At 40.6% G+C, this 14,930-nt stretch overlaps 1 protein-coding gene across 3 annotated transcripts in view; it reads right to left on the bottom strand.

Moving 5' to 3' along the window:
- LOC126365851 (transient receptor potential cation channel trpm) overlaps positions 1 to 14,930 on the bottom strand; it is a 1,785,347-nt gene that overhangs the window by 334,628 nt on the left and 1,435,789 nt on the right. The window lies entirely within an intron of this gene.

Genomic DNA, 14,930 nt, shown 5'->3' with positions numbered 1-14,930 from the left:
ACAGAAGAAATATTGAATTTAATTTATGAAAGGAGAAAATATAAAAATGCAGTAAATGAAGCAGGCAAAAAGGAATACAAACATCTCAAAAATGAGATCGACAGGAAGTGCAAAATGGCTAAGCAGGGATGGCTAGAGGACAAATATTTGGATGTAGAGGCTTATCTCACTAGGGTAAGATAGATACTGCCTACAGGAAAATTAAAGAGACCTTTGGAGAAAAGAGAGCCACTTGTATGAATATCAAGAGCTCAGATGGAAACCCAGTTCTAAGCAAAGAAGGGAAGGCGGGAACGTGGAAGGAGTATATAGAAGGTTTATACAAGGGCGATGTACTTGAGGACAATGTTCTGGAAATGGAAGAGGATGCAGATGAAGATGAAATGGGAGATACGATACTGCGGGAAGAGTTTGACAGAGCACTGAAAAACCTGAGTCGAAACAAGGTCCCAGAAGTAGACAACATTCCATTAGAACTACTGACGGCCTTGGGAGAGCCAGTCATGACAAAACTCTACCACCTGGTGAGCAAGATGTATGACACAGGCGAAATACCCTCAGACTTCAAGAAGAATATAATAATTCCAATCCCAAAGAAAGCAGGTGTTGACAGATGTGAACATTACCGAACTATCAGTTTAATACGTCACAGCTGCAAAATTCTAACGCGATTTCCTTACAGACGAATGGAAAAACTGGTAGAAGCCGACCTTGGGGAAGATCAGTTTGGATTCCGCAGAAATGTTGGAACACGTGAGGCAACACTAACCTTACGACTTATCTTAAGAGAAAGATTAAGAAAAGGAAAACCTACGTTTCTAGCATTTGTAGACTTGGAGAAAGCTTTTGACAATGTTAACTGGAATACTCTCTTTCAAATTCTGAAGGTGGCAGGGGTAAAATACAGGCAGCGAAAGGCTATTTACCATTTGTACCGAAACCAGATGGCAGTTATAAGAGTCGAGGGGCATGAAAGGGAAGCAGTGGTTGGGAAGGGAGAGAGACAGGGTTGTAGCCTATCCCCGATGTTATTCAATCTGTATATTGAGCAAGCAGTAAAGGAAACAAAGAAAAATTTGGAGTAGATATTAAAATTCATGCAAAAGGAATAAAAACTTTGAGGTTCGCCGATGAGACTGTAATTCTGTCAGAGACAGCAAAGGACTTGGAAGAGCAGTTGAACGGAATGGACAGTGTCTTGAAAGGAGGATATAAGATGAACATCAACAAAAGCAAAACGAGGATAATGGAATGCAGTCAAATTAAATCGGGTGATGCTGAGGGAATTAGATTAGGAAATGAGACACGTAAAGTAGTAAAGCAGTTTTGCTATTTAGGGAGTAAAATAACTGATGATGGTCGAAGTAGAGGGGATATAGAATGTAGACTGGCAATGCCAAGGAAAGCGTTTCTGGAGAAGATAAATTTGTTAACATAGAGTATAGATTTAAGTGTCAGAAAGTCGTTTCTGAAAGTATTTGTATGAAGTGTAGCTATGTATGGAAGTGAAACCTGGATGATAAATAGTTTGGACAAGAAGAGAATAGAAGCTTTCGAAATGTGGTGCTACAGAAGAATGCTGAAGATTAGATGGGTAGATCACATAACTAATGAGGAGGTATTGAATAGAATTGGGGAGAAGAGGAGTTTGTGGCACAACTTGACAAAAAGAAGGGACCGGTTGGCAGGACATGTTTTGAGGCATCAAGGGATCACAAATTTAGCATTGGAGAGTAGCGTGGAGGGTAAAAATCGTAGAGGGAGACCAAGAGATGAATACACTAAGCAGATTCAGAAGGATGTAGGATGCAGTAAGTACTGGGAGATGAAGAAGCTTGCACAGGATAGAGTAGTATGGAGAGCTGCATCAAACCATTCTCAAGACCACAACAACAACAACGTGTAATAACGTCAGCTGCTCTTAACGTATCTACGTGTTCGGTTTAAGAATAACAACTGCCCAAAGTGCAACGACACGATGCAGGGATGCACGTCTATGCATCATCCTATTGAAGTAGCTGTACACTGCACTATGTGTACATTATGCAATAAATTTAATAATCTATTGACGTGGGTTACGACCACTGATGGAAAAAAATAGTTCAAGTCCATCCTTCACCCTGTTAGGTGTCGATTTTTTTTTTAATTTCTAAAGTGGCATATTTTCTTCCACAGGGTTCACAATATATCCATACCAGATTTCATCAAAATCGTTTCAGTGGTTTGGTTGTGAAAATGTAGCAGGTAATTACTTTCGCATTTATAAATGTTATGAATGCTATTTAGAAAGTAAGGTCCGATCGGTCATGAAATGGAAAGCACAGTGAAACAAAAATGTTTTATTTGCAACAGTTAGCTACACCTTCGAGCTGCTTCTCTACATAGTCGCCGTTCTGAGTTAGACATCTGCACAGTACCAACTTTCCCATACCATCGTGTCATGGAAGATAGCCGCCTGTGCTTTCTGCCAATTCTCTTTGCCAGTGTGCTGCTCGTTGTCTGTATTAAAATGTTGTCTCCATAGCCAGCAGCTTATATGAGTAGAGATGAAAATGGAGAGAGCCAAGTGATCAAACACTTGCCACCGAAAACTGCGCAAGAGCATCCTCATTGCCCTTGCAATATGCGGCTGAGAACTGTCACGAAGAAGGAAATGCGAGACAGCTACGTTGTGTGGGCTGCATGAAATCAGGCGAAATCTGTCACCAGCACTCATACTTAGCGGGAGACATTGATTTCTAGGCATCTTTACGTGCTCACTGTGAGGTAAGTACTGAAAAGAGCGATGTGACGTGATCTACTGTCACACTACAGACACTGACCACCACATCTATGGAAAACTTAATCGGATTTTCACTGCAGTTTCCATTTCACGACCGATGGGATCTTAATTTTCGAATACCCATCATAGTACGGACAACATTGAAGACTTAAGAATTTTATATTTTTTGACACCAGTGATTTTATACCTGTTTTGCCTTGTAAGCTGTCCTAAATATTCTGTGACATCTAGTGGACTAAAACTGGTTCTACAAAAAAATTTTACTGTCAGTTCTTGATGGTGAACCATTACTTTTTTTCGAAGCTTTAATTTCTACGACTTCCGACTTTTTAGTCATGTCACAGCTTTAGTTTTTTACAAACTCTATCACTTTTACACATATTTATTATCTTCAGCTAAAATAAACAGAATCTATTCTTACTAATATTACAGATCATGTTAATGCAAGAACAGAATTAGGTCAACAGTTCATTCGAAGGTTTCTCATTGGCTGAAATTTAAATATAAAGGTCATGGTCATACAAATGCTACAACTCTGTATTATTTTATTCGAGGGCTTTCATGTTAATACCAATCTTGATTAAAATATTTACTCATAAATTGACTGTATTATACGTGAATATACGAATAGAAATAAGACATCAGATCACTTCAAGTTTGTTCTTGTAGTAATTTATTTATTTATTTATTTATTTAGTGTTCTGATGTTAACGCTAGTTTGATTAAATTATTTGACCTTTATCGACTTCAGTACATGTAAACAAGAACAAATTACATCTCTGAGCAAAGTAGGCATATGTCATACCTTTTTGCCAAGATCTTTGTTACAAGTAACACTTGTGTAGCACATGCTGGATGCTGGCAAAGTTTCGCTGTCACAGTGTAAATGAATACACATTGTCTAAAAGTGTGTGAAGTGATGTACCAACTGGCCATCAAAATGGAAGCAGACAGATGGACACTAACGCAACAAGCCTCCCTTACTGTTTCAGTAAGTAAAAAAACTAAATTTTGCATCCATACCGACAGATAAACAATAGTCTTGTAACTTCCAGAAAAAATCTGAAGATGAACCTGAAGAGATCCGAAAAGCGGTTCATGGAATAATAAATAACTATCCAAAAATGTGACTGGTTGCAGTTTTATGTATTTATATTCAATTAAGTCACGGGCTCGTAATATATATATATATATATATATATATATATATATATATATATATATATATATTGAAAATGGATGTATATGGGAGGAAGTATTATGTTCTCAAACTCTTCTTCGAGCGTATGCGGTTAGAAATTTCTGTTTGTGGAATCCAATTGGTTTTTATGGGAAAGAAGTTTGTTTTCCAGAGCACAGAGGATGTTCCATAAATGTACAACATATCGATGTCAGCGATATACAGGCATCTGCATCAGTCGGAGTTCCTGGAAGTGTACGTCGGGAACGCAGAACTGTTAAAGAGTGAAACATGGATCGTAGGAAATACAGAAAATAAGACAACGGGGGCGCATCCATTTGTCTTCCACAGCTCTTGCAATCCCAGGCGTCAAAAATGAAACGCGCTTGCCCATGTTTGCGAGCGCAGTGAAGACTAACAAGTCGCCGGAATTTTAAATTGATTTCGTAACATATCAATATCTCTTTCAAAAGTATGTTGACAGTAAACGTCAACAATAACGAACGAAACCTACAGTTTAATTTTTTTTCTGGTGGTCGTAAAGTCGGTAGTATACGTCATTGAAAGTGCGTTGACTTTGCTAAGAAAATAAGCGAAATAGACTACTTTTCATGTTGACCTATCCCGTATTTCACATACTGTTCTAGTACTAAATAAAGAAGTGTTTAGTTTTTCGACAACATCCTGAACATGGGGTTTTTGCGACAACTTACTATCTATCTGAATGCCTAGAAATTTGAACTCTTCAGTCTCACTACGCTTACGCCCATTCTGTGGAATCAAAATTTTAATTTTTATTGAACTGTGTGTTAGACACAGTGAAATCTGAGTGTTACTGTGATTTAGCATCCATTTATTTCTTACAAGCCTTGAACGTATGTCTTGAATGCATTTTTGATACTATGTCAATATTACACACAACGTTCTTCATTACCAAGCTATCGTCGTCAGCAAACATATTTTAGAATGACCTGTAACACTAGAAGGCATACCATTTTCATAAATAAGAAACAGTAGCAGCCCTATCAATCCCTGGGGCATCTCTTCCACCCTCTCCCTTGCCGACTTAACTGTGCCCCATTGGGACTGCACATCGTAGCCATTCTCACAAGGGCGGAGAATGACCATCTGCTGTCTGTTCTCAAAGTAAGAGGTGAACGAGATGTGAGCTACTGCCCTTATTCCCTAATTGATCAACTTCTGCAGTAATACGAGCGTTGTTCAGAAAGTAATGCACTGCATTTTTTCTTCAACAATTCTTTATTGAACGCAATGAGAATTACACACACGAAAGAATGGTGTTTTAGCAACACATTCTATTTTCCCACGTAATCTCCATCCCGTTCTATGGCTTTCCTCCAGCGCGAAACAGGGGGCGTGTCTGTCATGTCGGTACCAATTCTTGTCCTGGTGGCGGAGCCAGAGCTTCACTGTGTGAATCACTTGATCATCGCCCAGGAAATGTCTTCCAACTGCCGAGTCGTAAGGCGTCTGTCCTCGCGAATGACATCATCAGCTGGCTGCAGCATATCCGGTGTGACAGCCGCGGATTATCTCGACCGCTGCAAATAGTGGAGCTCCGCCGAACCGCCTTCTGATGACCTCACCCTCCACGCCCAGCGACCAATTGTACTTCTGTCGACAGCAGATGCTCCCCAGACTTTGCACAAGCGTTTATGAATATTGCCCACAGTTTGTTTCTTTGCAGTGAGAAATTCAATGACGGCACGTTCCTTGTAACGCCATTTTGAAACTGTCCTGCAGCTACTCTATTTGTCGGAAGTGAGGGAAACTTTGCGCGTTCACTCAGGAGACTTCAAATAATACGTAAGTAGCGTTTCGCATTCGTTGCATCGTTTTAATATGAGAAAAAAAAATGCGGCGCATTATTTCCTAGGCAACCCACGTACTTCGTAGTCAACACAAATTCCATAGCTGAATCAAAGAAGATGCTTAGCGTTCACGTTATTTTACTTAATCCGTCAAGTGTCTCACACAAAAAAGAGAATATAGCATTTTCATAATGCCCAATGTTTTTATTAATATTTCCATAACAGACACGAAAAGGAAAGGCAAATAAACTTTGGGATTGCAAATGAATAACGATATCACATCAAAACGTGTAAATCATCACGTGTAAAATAACAAAAATATCTAATTTATATACGAAGTTCTCATTTATGCCTTAATCTTTTCCTGTTCCTTAGTATGTTAGGAACCATTATCAAGAGGTTTCTTTTCTATAGTAAATTTCGACAATGATTTAAATCGTAACTGAATTTTAAGTTACTTGCGATAAAATTGCGAGGGAAAATATGGATACATAGGCGGGTTGTTCATTACCAAAGGGTCCTGAATTTGTTATCTGACTGATTGATTATTAATTCTTACTCGCCTCTTTCTCTGTTTGGGGGCACTGTCCGTGACTCACCGGCCGCGGTGGTCTCGCGGTTCTAGGCGCGCAGTCCGGAACCGTGCGACAGCTACGGTCGCAGGTTCGAATCCTGCCTCGGGCATGGCTGTGTGTGATGTCCTTAGGTTAGTTCGGTTTAAGTAGTTCTAAGTTCTAGGGGACTGATGACCTCAGAAGTTAAGTCCCATAGTGCTCAGGGCAATTTGAACCATTTTTTTCTAACTTTGCCATGAGGAAGATGCCAGTGAACTATCTTTACCAGTGATATAGACGCCTAGAAAATGAGAGTGTATATATGAGCATAGTAACTGTTCTCTAAAGAACAGATATCATTGATGACCGTGCACCTTCTCTAGAATAAATGATAATTAGTTGAAACCCTCAGCTGCCGACAGGTGTAGTTGATCTAACTCAATGGGGACAGCTAAAAATGTGTGCCCCGGTTGGGGCACACATGTAGGCAGCTGAAGGTTTTAATTAATTATCATTTATTCTAGAGAAGCTGCACGGTCATCAATGGTATCTGTTCTTTCGAGAACAGTTACTATGTTCATATATATAGTTAACGGCTACCCAGCCATTGACCTTCGTCTGTGCGAATGTGCAGATATTGCCCTAATTCTTACGGGAATCGTCACCTAAGTGTGCGCGAGTAATGAGTGGATGGGCAAATATCTATTAGGCACATTACGTATGTAGATTGTGGACAGTTAGGAATGTGTGTCTCACGGGAAGCGTGCAAGGGATAAGTCCCTGCAGTAGCGCTATTCATCTGTGTCCTCAGTGGCTCAGATAATAGTGCGTCTGCCATGTAAGCTGGAGATCTCGGCTTCGAGTCCCTGTCGGCACCCAAATTTTCAGCTGTCCCCATCGAGGTATATCAACTACACCTGTCGGCAGCTGAGGGTTTCAATTAATTATCATTTAAATGTGAGTATGGTTTCCTACACCATGTGCTAACAGAGTGTTTTTATGAATTTTGAAGGCTTTTTACTAGGATTAGACAAACAATCACACAACATTAAAGCAATTTATGAGCATAGAGTAACAATAACATTTAAAATATCTGTATAAACGTCTTTAAAGCTTTTCCCAAAGAACCAGCTGCGTAGGTATCGTCTTGTTTTATTAATTTTCCGGGAAATGCTTCAATACCGTAATATTTTTCTCAATATTTAATGCACGATGATAATTAACGAGACAAAATAGTTTCAACAAATGTAAACTACTGTTTAATCTTTGAGTCTACTTCTAAAATAGGGTTACACACATGTGTTACAAACATAGCAGACGAATTCTTAACTGAAACGTAATTGGAACCATATTTGTCCATTTAATAACAGCCAGCCATTTAGGTATACTTAATAATATGTTTAATGCATGTAGATAGCTGAGTGATCACACTGAGTTGAAGTACACGAATTTTATTGCTATGAAAATACGATCATATCAACCTGCGACCGTAGCAGCAGCGCGGTTCCGGACTGAAGAGCCTAGAACCGCTCGGCCACAACGGCCGGCCGTAGATAAGGAAGAGACTTAAATGTCTAGGGGAAAATTTATCTATAAGATCACCTGTGGCACAGTACTTCCCCATTACGTCCAACGCTGCAGTACTATTCCAGTGCCGGAGAGCCCTGGCAACAGTGACAATTTAGGGGGAAAATAAGCTGAAGATATGAATTGAAGTTTGTGTTTGGGAGGGCATTCGACTTGGGAAGTTTGTGCAGCAATGTTGGCCATAATACAGCGGTTGTGTGATGGTCAGCATTTCTGCTTTATAAGAAAGCCGGCACGGTAACTCAGCATGTTCGGTCAGAGGGTTAGCTGCTCTCTGTAATAAAAAAACTGAGTTAATAGATCAACGACGAACTGAAACGGGTGTGTTGCGACGTTCACCCCGAGCAGATGTAACGAACTAAAACGAACAAGATTAGATTAAAAAAAGGAAAAAAAGAGCGTGTTCGGTCAGAGACCTGGCTGGTCCCTGTAGTAAAATAAAGTGACTGAATGGATCAACAATGAACTTCAACGGATGTCATGTGATGTCTGCTACGGTCAAATACAACGAACTATAACGAAAAAAAAGAAGAAACAGGTTCGAGTCCCCGCCGTGGCTCACATTTTAATTCATTTCTTCAGCTCCCGTCCTAATCGACAATACAGGAAAATGTGTAAGTAAGAGAAAACTTTATTTAGCTTGAAAACAGTCGAAATACTGACGACTGAAGAGAAAAACCCGTCATCAAATGGTTCAAATGGCTCTGAGCATTATGGGACTTAACATCTGAGGTCGTCAGTCCCGTAGAACTTAGAACTACTTAAACCTAACTAACCTAAGGACATCGCACACATCCATGCCCGAGGCAGGATTCGAACCTGCGACCGTAGCAGTCGCGCGTTTCCGGACTGAACCGCCTAGAACCGCTTGGCCACCGCGGCCGACAAACCCATCTTCTGTCCTACTACCGTTAACAGTGCTAGTTAAAATCAACTACAACCCAGGGGGCTACCCTGCTTTAACCTCGTGAAGTGTGAAGCCGTGCTAGGGCTCAATTTTGATACACCCTGTCGATATCTAACAAAGCTGTCGCTAATGCCAAGCACCACCGCTTCATTGAGGACGCCGTCGCTGAGGTCGTTGCTACGCGAGCTCGTTCGTCGTCGGGAGCCGACTAGTTAACGCCACGGCTGGCGTGTTAATATTAAGTGCGCGATGCATACACAAGGCGAGAGGCGCTCCCACCCTGTAGCAGCAAGCCTCTGGGAGACTCACAAGCAAGGCAACACGTTGCGTACCTGGTGTTGTATTCTGGAGCTCATTTCGTGAACATTAATTTGCAAGTTGCGTTTCCAGTACAAGCTCTCGTCCCGATCTGAAGCCTTTTAGATAGGTACTTATCCTGCAAGCGCTGTACGTCTCTCGCTCTGCAATGACAATATTTCTGCCATCGACTGTAACCATTGTTCATCCCTAATACTAAACAGCTAAAGCGATCACTCATCGCCCACATACTATCTGACGGCTTCAATACGCTGTAATTATCTACTCATTAAGAGCTAATATCTTACGTTAAAACCTTAACACAATAACTCAGTCACCTTCTTCTGTTTGGATCCCACAGCCTCAATAAAGCTGAAATAGGATGTTATTCCCCCGGGCATCGTTTTAAATTATCTTATTTGCGCTACTAGTTTCTGCCACTGCCCGTCTCAAGTGCATCTATAGTAACAGATGGGGATACATCGTCCTCGTTTCCTCAACTCACTGACTTAAGGTTTTCCCAAGCCCTTAGAAGCAGGTCCGTTGGGAATTCGTTATTTGCATTTCCGCAGTTTTTACAGTCTTTGGTCAGAGAAGCTGTGTCGCTGGAGGATGTGCTTGTTTTTTCATCGCTGATTGGTAGCGAGGGGCGTGGTAGTTCTATCGTTTGAGGAATAGTGAGACAGACGCCGCGGCAATGCAGATGTAAAAGTTAAGTGTATCTGTGTTTAAGTCAAATAATTTGTGTTTGAATATTGTGGAACAGAGGAGGATGATTCTATCAGGGATTTTTTTACTCTGTGTTCTGCCTCTTGTCAGAGAGGTCCACCGCATGAGCGTCTAGGGAAGTGATTCCAGTGCTGGTTTTCCGCTGCCTTCCACTGGTGATGATGAAATTATAATTAGGAAAACACAACACCCAGTCCCGGAACGGAGAAAATGTCCGACCCAGCCGGGAATCGAACCCAGGCCCTTTGGCGTGATAGACCGCTGCGCTTACCACTTTTTTTTTATTGGTCATAACATTCCACAGTAGTACATCATTTTCAACTGGCGTTTAAAAGTAATAAAACAAACTAAAATTAATTACAGGTTCCTTGACATTATAGAAAAGATCCAAGTCTAAACCAGATAGTAATGTTCGTCACTTGATCGTATTTGTTTTTGTTTTTCAAAGATCAAATTGTCTCTCGTTTCTTCATGTTCTGAATCGCATCCTCGAAAATGGAACTCACATGACTGTTCTTCTGAGGAAATTGGCGTATGTATCATAATTATTCATGCGTTGTAACTTGTCATGATGGTCGGAGATGCACGTCCAAAAATCTCCTTCGCTCCTTTCTTTACTGGACAGCAGGTAAAATACAGCGTGTCCCTTCAACCAGTTGACGGCATTTTTCTTCCAGGTGGGGTATAGTTCTTCTTCCGGGTGTAAAAGGAACGACGGCGTTATCAAATACGGCTGTTTTCTCTGCATACTTGCTAATTTTTTTCTGATTGTCAACCATATATTATTTGCATTTCCACAGACAAATTGAAATTCACCTGTGTCAATCAGGTTGCAAGTGGTACACACTTAGCGGAATCAGCCAGATGAATGGAATGTAGTCTGTAGCTTGTTGGAAATTTCCTATTCACAAAATAGTACCTCAATGACCGCACTTTTGTTGGTAAATACGGGTGGTGTATATTCCTCCAGATATCATGCCAAGAGTGACCGATGTATTTTTGTTCTATGATGTTCTTGGACTGAAAGTACATTAAGTTTTGGTATATTTTCCTGATTTTGATGACATCTTTCTCGGGTGATCCCAGTCTAATGTAGCTATATTCTACGAAGAAATGTTTTAGGTGGTAAAGTTCATTTGGGATGTGGTGAACGTCAATTGGGGCGTCCTGGCTGGCCGGCGCTATTTCATTTAACAGAAATGCGGCTACATTGTTGACTGACCGCTTCCACAGTTTATATGTTTTACAGACGTACAATGCTTGTGCTTTATTGTGAGATTCAATCCACCGTTGTCAGTCGATAGAGTCAACGTTTGGTACTTGACTTTGGAGATATGGCCGCGGCTGACGAAGTGGCCAAAAGCAGTCAAAATCCTGTTCGCCACTTCCCTCGGCGTGGCAGGGCTTGCGCGACGTAATTTAATTTAGAGGATAAATAGATGTTGACGAGAGCCACTCTTTGTATCTCATCAAGAGTACTGAGATTGTGCTGACGTATATAATCACGGATGGTGTTGATAATTCTACCACTCAGCTATCGGGGCGGACGATTTAGAATGAAATGAGATGTAATGAGATTGGAAAAGAGTCATTAAAGATCGAGTAATTTTCACTGTACGATATTTTTCACATATATTATTATTTGTCTAACATTTGTGAGAGTAGAAGTTTGATATCAATGTTGCCCATTGTCAATGTTAATGAGTGCTGTAAAGTGACATTCATACAAGTAGTAATATGTAAGATAATTTAAAAACAGTTAGTTAAAGAAATATTTCACCTAAGAGCATTGTCTACATAATCGATGCCGCTCAGTGATGTGTATAAAATAATTTACTTGTTGTCTGGAGCGTAGCACTATGCTCTCAGCAGCTGTAGTTAGAAATTTGCAGCTGGCTCACAGAGAGCAACAGGCACCGCGTCTCTAAAAGAGTGACTTACGGTGTAAGATATTTTCATTTCAGGATCAGTTTGCTACGAAAAATATCAACGCACACGGAACACTTCATGAACAGCATTATTAAGCATATGATTAGCGCATACAGACCACTCTGTTTAGTTAAAGAGATTAATAGTAAAGTTCAGGATTTAATCAGTATGCACATTGTTTTAGAAAGATTATAAGACAGGGCTAAATTCATGTTGTATTCTCGCAAGCAGATATCTCTGGTTTCTCTCGCAGTTGGAAACGCACAAAGCCACCCGATGCTAAACAACAGCAAAGTTACAACTTTCAACATGTGTAAGTAATATGATTAAGTGTACACAGTGTGATTTGTAGTGAACATTACAAAATGATGACCCTGCTCTGCGTAAATATGTGAGACACTTGATTTTTTTATGAAACGATGGCGATGTATCCATGAACGTTAATACAGTTGCGCTTGCGAATGGACAATGCCTGTAACTAGTAGTGGCAATAGAATAATTTAAAACACACAATAAGTCAAGTATTAACCCTAGCAATATCAAAGCCTTTTCCGTAAAGAGCATTACCAAAGGGGATGCGGTGCTTTATGCCCACCCTAAGAACAATAAAAAACAAATTAATTGTTGCCGGGTTATATTAACAACATATTTTTTAAAGAGGTACCGGTGTATGACTAGGGTCCAGAACTTGAAAATATCTTTTAGCTCACTCTTAGCAAGATCAACGCACTATCAATAACGTGCACTACATACTTTATGACCACAAAGTCAGCACTGTCAAAGTTGAACCATTTGACGAAATATTATCGATATGGGCTTTCAGAGCCGAAGGCCCACTCGTGTACCCTGATGACCGCACGACACAAAACGGATGGACGTGTACGGGTATGGTAAGAACCTCATGAATTCATGCACCCTGCACCTTGATACGTCTAGATACGACTCTGACAGGTGACTCGTACGTAAGCACCTTGTCTGATCACCTGCATCCATCCAAGGTCCTTACGCATTCCGACGGACTTAGGCAATTCCTGCGGGGCAATGCGACCCCCACACGTCCAGCATTGCTACAGAGTGGCTCCAGGGACACTCTTATGAGTTTAAACACATCCACTGGCTACCAAAGTCCACAGACATGAACATTACTGAGCATATCTGGGATGCATTGCAACGTTCTGTCCAGAAGTGGTCTCCAGCTCCTCGTACTCTTACGGATTTATGGACAGCCCTTCAGGATTCTTGGTACCAGTTCCCTCCAGCGCAGCTTCAGGCATGAGTTGAGTCAATGCCACGACGCGATGCGGCACTTATACGTCCTCGCGGGGGCCCTACACGATATTACGCAAGTGTAATAGTTTCTTTTAGCTCTTCAGTGTATAATGGATCCAAAGTCTACCAAAACACATATAACCTATTTGACAGCTGACCAAAGGCTAAACAGCCGATAGGACCAACACTATACAGACACTTGTCACTCACGCTTGCCAATATAACAACGAGAAGCTCGCGAATCGGACTAATACAACACTCGAAATTACAAACTTCCCGTTATTTTTTAAACACAACTCGTTCATCATTTTGCATTTAAAGTTCTTTGATTTGTTGAAACTATTTTCCGTTTCGTTCGACTTTTTCCCAATCTTGTCCTCTCTTTGATGTCCTTCCTAACTTCTTCGATATACAGATTGAAGAGTAGTTGAGAAAAGCTGCACCCCTGCCTTTCTCCCACTTTTAATTATTAAAACACTTCTTTCTTGGTAATCCATTCAGATCGTCCCTTCTTTGTTGTTTGTTATCACATCCTTAAGTATATCCACATCCAGTTTTAGTCAGTTACCTTCATTATGAAACGAAAAAGTCGTACTATATTCTTGGTCGAGAGAAATCCGTAGTGTAATTCAGATGACTAGTTGAAAAATATTTATATATTCTTAAAAGTTTCACAGCATTCCCTTGCGGCTTATATATTTAGTGTAATTACTCATTGCAGACGCCTGTAATGGTTGAACTATACTGTTTCATGTAGGTGTTATTTTTGGCAAAGGAAGAGGGCCAGCGGGCGGAGGTAGGAGAGAAACAAGTGGATTCTATTGGTAATTCTTAATGCCTTAATTTTAATGATAAGATTCGCTGCTGACACTATCTTAAGTGAAAGTGACGAAGAATTACAGGCCTTTTCATTATGGACTGTGAGCTAAACAAAAAAAGAAGGAAGTAATCAGCAGAAGCAGAAACGAGTTTAACGGTAACCTTAACATCAAAATTGGTGATCATGAACTAGATGAGATGAAGGAATTGTACATGACGGACGAGCAAGAAGGATACAAGAAGTAGACTAGGACAGCAAAATACGGTATTCGTTACCATAAGATGTTGACTAGTAGCGATCATAGACCTGAGGAAAATATCTCTGAGAATGTGCACTTACTTCACAGCATTCTTTCTAAATGAAACGTAGACGTTGAGAAAAGGAGAATCGAAGAAAATCTAAGCTACTGAGATGTAGTGCTAGTGAAGGATGTTGAAAATAAAATGAGATGTTAAGAAACGTGGTGATTCTTTGCAGAATGGACGAGGAAAGAAACGTGTGGAAATTACTAACAAGAGGAAATGACAGAAAGATATGACAGGTGTTAAGACATCATGGAGTAACTTCTGTGGTTCGAGAGAGAGCTATAGAGTGTAAAAACTGTAGGAGAAGACAGAGACTGGAATATATCCAGCACATAATTGAGGAAATCGGGTGTAAGTGCTGCTCGGAGGTCAAGTGGTTAGCAAAGGAGAGGAATTCGCAACGAAGCAGTCAGAAAACAGAAGAACAAGAGGAGAAAATCTCTTAATTTATTTCTATTCGGTAGCTCCAGGGAGATCGTCGAACGTTGTGTCCTCATACGACGGACTAATCTTCAAGGCGACCACACTACACTAGTTTCTATAGATATCTAACCAAAACTTTAGCGCGGCGAGTAGTCCTGGGGTTAAACTCAGTGCACTACCACTTCGATGTTGTTTCGGTTTCATTCCCAACACCAGAGAAGCAGAAAAACCTGAAGCAATCAGAAGTTTGGAACCAGCAGTACGCTGATGAAAAATAATTGGAAAAATCGGAAGTTAAATCAGTGATCCATACTAG

This window comes from Schistocerca gregaria, chromosome 4 (genome assembly GCF_023897955.1).
Source record: "Schistocerca gregaria isolate iqSchGreg1 chromosome 4, iqSchGreg1.2, whole genome shotgun sequence".
NCBI classification, from domain to species: Eukaryota; Metazoa; Arthropoda; class Insecta; order Orthoptera; family Acrididae; genus Schistocerca; species Schistocerca gregaria.
This window is presented reverse-complemented; position numbering and strand designations above follow the sequence as displayed.